Source organism: Engraulis encrasicolus, chromosome 15 (genome assembly GCF_034702125.1).
Source record: "Engraulis encrasicolus isolate BLACKSEA-1 chromosome 15, IST_EnEncr_1.0, whole genome shotgun sequence".
NCBI lineage: Eukaryota > Metazoa > Chordata > Actinopteri > Clupeiformes > Engraulidae > Engraulis > Engraulis encrasicolus.
This window is the reverse complement of record NC_085871.1, coordinates 25,529,307-25,534,306: the sequence shown is the minus strand read 5'-3', so window position 1 is coordinate 25,534,306 and position 5,000 is coordinate 25,529,307. Positions and strand designations below refer to the sequence as shown.

The 5,000-nt window shown below is 46.4% G+C and overlaps 1 protein-coding gene across 1 annotated transcript in view; it reads left to right on the top strand.

Moving 5' to 3' along the window:
* The first annotated feature begins 2,350 nt into the window (after nt 1-2,350).
* usp6nl (USP6 N-terminal like) overlaps nt 2,351-5,000 on the top strand; it is a 146,524-nt gene continuing 143,874 nt past the window's right edge. The window contains exon 1 of the mRNA XM_063217267.1: nt 2,351-2,607. The gene's annotated coding sequence lies outside the window, so the exon portion shown is untranslated. The remainder of the gene's footprint in view (nt 2,608-5,000) is intronic.

Sequence of the window (5,000 nt, the reverse complement as noted above, 5' to 3'; positions counted from 1 at the left end):
TTCCTGTTTGCCTCCTATTTAACTACCAAAAAGAACTAATGAACAAACAAACAAACAAGCTCAACTTATGATGCAACAAAGTCAGTAGGCCTACACTCTACAGCAGAAGCACAAGTCACTACACTGCACACTACAACTCTGTAGTCCACTCCACCACTAGGGCAGACAAAACGATATGAAGGCTTCAGCTCACACAGCATCAACCAGACAGACTAAAGGGGGATTGCCCATGTCTTCTACTCAATAAGGCCTCTAGATGTCACTGCTGCAAGGGGTATGCTCTCTAGGTCCCAGCATCCTGGGTGCTGTTTTTGCTACTACAGTATTAACAATTTCTTGCAACGTTTGGAGAGACTGTGTGCATTCCAATATGCAGACTTCCGTCCTCTTCTTGTAGCCACGCTCTGCCCTCCTAGTGACGCAACACTTTCAGCGTTGCAACTAGTCCGGTCAAGAGCAATGCAAGTACTTTCTGATTTCCCGAAAATACGGGAACATCTCCCACTTTGTAGATAAGCAAACAACCATAAGCAAACCAAGGGAGGCGGGTCAAGCATGCCGTTTGGGAAATGTTCATTGTTATGCTCTTCGTCAGACCAAGTCTCTAAGAGATTTGAACGTCGGTGATAATCAGGCTACTCTTCTTGTGCTTGTGGCCTCGCATGTTGCTGACGCCCTGCCTCCGTAGAGAAAACAATACAGTTTCCCTGCTGTCAGCCTAGCCACAACCATTTTTTTAGGGACTTCATTCACCATCCCGATTGCAAATGAGGAAATGACATTAAAATTGTGCTTTTGCATGATATTGAATTAGTTTTCTGACGTCTGTGATGTCATCATGAGGTCACAAGCAGGCAAGCGAGGACAGAAGTCCGCATATTGGAATCCACCCAGAGTCTTGTTTTCTGCCCTGGTGTTGTGGTAAGAGTGCATGTGCTCTGTGAGTAGACTACATAGTTGTGATATTGTGCTACATAACTACATGTTGTTATTATTGTGTACTTATTCCTCACCTAGTGGGAGCGAGTTGAAGGCCAGGTATTGACTTTACTCCGCCTTGTCATCTTGTTTAGGGCTTTTTTCCCCTTTATTTGATAGGACAGTTGGAGATATTGACAGGAAGTGAGTGGGAGAAAGAGATGGGGGAGGATCGGCAAATGACCCGGGCCAGAATCGAAACCGGGTTGCCAGCATTGTAACCCAGTGCCCTACCGTTAGGCCACGGCAGGGCCCTTTTTATACTTTCTATTATGTTGTTTTCTCTCTTCTTCCTTTCCTCTCAAGCTCACTGAATGACAATTATGCATATAGGCCTAATGTGCTATACAAATCCGATTGCTATTGCTTTTAACTGGATCGATGAATGATGAGCTGAAAAGCTGGAGAAAATAAAGGGACTGTCAAATTATAATGTATTTAATAATTGATTAATAGCCTAATTAATATCAAGTTTTGTGATAGATTACAATATTGCAAGAAAGCACACACACACACACACACACACACACACACACACACACACACACACACACACACACACACACACACACACACACACACACACACACACACACACACACACTATGTATCAACTCGCGCCATCATGTGGTTTGATGAGAGAGAGAGAGAGAGAGAGAGAGAGAGAGAGAGAGAGAGAGAGAGAGAGAGAGAGAGAGAGAGAGAGAGAGAGAGAGAGAGAGAGAGAGAGAGAGAGAGAGAGAGAGAGAGAGAGAGAATGTGTGCATTGGACCAACCAGTTCTCTGGAATGTAGCCTATAGACACACAAGAAGAGCCAGATGCACCTTAATTGCCCTAAAGGTACAAAGGCAGATGAAAGGCTGGCTTTCAGTAGAATCTCTGTGCTCCAGTCACAGAGCACACTGAGGGGACTCCAGTGATGAAAACAACAGACCTGGAGGGCCAAATGTATGGACAGGCAGCACACACACTTCACTGGGATAAGAAATAAGAATAGAGGACTGCACACAAGGCCACTGATGAATTGGCATGTTTATTGAAACAAAACGCCTATGGTTAATGGTATACTGTATTATTGTACTCAAATAAAATTAACTTGACTATGGAGGAAAACTACACATAGCTATAATAGGCCTACTTCAAGAACTTGACATGTTGTAACCTTGTTATTTTTCTTTTGGTCTGTTATAGCACTCTTTATGTGCCATTATTAGGGAATGGGGAAGGCGTAAGAAGAACATAGGAGGGAAATGGGGGCTCGGGTAAATTTGGGAATAAAGTTGTTTTCCCTTCATCAAAGGGAAGGGGTGCGCACATGTTAGGTATGCTCCTATGGAACGTCCTCCCATCCCCATTCGTGAAACTGGAGTGCCGCAACCCTCGCTTCGGATCCAACATGGCCGAGTCGTGTGCGGGGAGTCCGGCGGGAGGCGCATCGCTACCTGGAGTGGGATCGATTGCATAGCGCCCTGCAGGGCTTTTCTGCACTGACTTAACTGAAGTGCTCAGTTGTGAGGGAACACCGCGCCGACTTCCTGGTACGGGACAATGGGCATGTTCTACTCCAGCTAGACTGGCGCAGCAGCCTCGGCGATGTGAACTGGCTGGAGGCTTCGCGTTACGACAAGGTAAACAAGCTCCCATTTTATCGCTGAAGATTGGAAGGAGATTTAAGTTGGGAACTTGGCCCGATATGCATGTGTCAGTGGAGTAATGCACTCCCGCTAAACTGTGTTAGCTCTGGCAGTCGGCTCGGTAAAAGTGACACAGTGCCCCGAATGGGTTTGCGCGCTCGGTTGCCTGCTGCGATGCGTCAGGGAAGTGTGCACGGCACCTTTGCGCTTTATATAGTTTGTGGGTTATTTCTTTATTTGTTCAAAACTTTGTCCTTATCTCTGTTCATTGGGGCCTACCTAGCCAAACCCACGGTCGGCCTCTTGTAGCAGCAGTAGTGTTGACGGACTGTGCAGAAGCACTAATCACGTCTTACTATTGGCCAGGAAGACGATATAGGGGGCGCGCATTGGCTGCTACTGCTTGCCACTCACTTGACGCACGGGAGTGGGTTTCAACATTTCTTCTGTAATTGATTTAAGGGGATCAATTGTAGAATTAGATGCCATACATTAGAAAGTTTACTCAAGCTCATAGATGTAGCGGACTGTCCCCACCCCCTCGTCTGTGCGTTTTGAGCGTTCGAAACGGTTGTTTTTTTCCGTTTACGTTTCGTCCTTTCCTGTTGAGGTGTTGCGGTGGAACAGGAGGTAACCGAGTACGGGCAGAATGTTACCTTTCTAGCTGTGTGTGCCCCAATGCTATCTTCGTCCGGGTTAATGCAGCTCAGTTGTTGTTTGGTTATTTACGTGATAATTCACCTGACGCCATCTAGGCGAATATCAATGACAGTGTCACTTTCCTACTATTCCAAAAAGCGTTCATATTATTTACCCCCCATTCGTGCGTCTATGTCTCTGTGTGGACATCGTTAACTTTCTCTAACTGTCATTGCACGTAGGTTTAAACCCCAGATATCAACGGTGAACGCAGCTGCCTTGTTTTCCAGTAAGCTACTGTAGCCTACTGTACTGTACAGTAGGCTACTGCGATGGCGTAGGCTCCACTATGCCTTTGCTGGCAGATCCATCCATCTGATGTCGTTATAGGCGGCATTGGGTCCCTGTGTGTCGCCGTGTTGTTGGTGACAGGGCTATTGCATTACCACCCGTTGGCGTGGAGCGTGCCTGTGCACGGCAGAACCTTTCCGTTAGCTACGAAAAGGAGAATGTTTTTCCCCTATACACTTGCCTGCTGCTGATTTCTCGATAGCCTACTCGTCCTAGGCTATGCCAGACAACCGTTTAGGTCATTGACGGGTTTTATTCTCGGGGTTGTGTAGCCTATTTGCAGAACGCAACCCAAAACGGATCAATGTAGGTTACGCACACGCTATTCCACTGTTTGGTCAATTACAGCTGACATTTAAATAGCCAATATCATTTGTGACCGGCGGAAAAAAGCACCCAACTGAGAACTGGCCAAGGTTAATAAGGTTGCTGGGAAACCAAAGCCAATTATTTATTTCCGGACTGAGCTCGGGTGTTTTGCATTCTTCTGGTTATCTGTTTACCTTCCCCAAACTTTGCTTTCCTGTTTTTGTTTTGTTTTGGGGTTTTTTTCAGTATGGCAATTTGACAGACGAGCTGTCAGACAGTGCACTAGAAAAGAGGAATTCCTAGACTAACAAAACAATATGCATTGTGCAGACATGATAATCTGTGAGCATTTATAGTTTACAGAATAACACACCAAGATCTCTACTCTAGCCATCTATTTTTTTGCGTTCAAAACAACAACATAGTAATTACAAGCCTTTGTCGCACACACACACACACACACACACACACACACACACACACACACACACACACACACACACACACACACACACACACACACACACACACACACACACACACACACACACACACACACACACACACACACACACCAAACTGCCACCCTGCCCTGCTCTCCTCTGTCAGCAGATCCTGCCTTCAGGGCTGTTCTGTAGCCAGTCATCATCATCATAAAACAGGGGGGTGGGCTCAGAACAGAACTATACAGTCAGGTGGGCCTATAGCCCGAAGCCCATAGGTGAACTTTTACGACTTAAACAGTCAATCAAAGGGATGGCGCCATCTAATTGGGCAGGTTCACTTGATAAACAAGTGGGCGTGTAGGTATAGGCCCACCCCCATCTCCACCAGAGGGGTGGGCTCGGAACAGAACTATACAATCAGGTGGGCTATAGCCTGAAGCCCAAAGGTGAATTTTTACGACTTAAACAGTCAATCAAAGGAATGGTGGCGTCTAATTGGGCAGGTTCACTTGATAGACAAGTGGGCGTGTAGGTATAGGCCCACCCCCATCTCCACCAGTGGCTATGGTGCCTACTGCAGTGTAATGGGGCAGACTGTATGAATCATGAGATTAGACTTTGCCACTGGAGCAGACAGGGTGT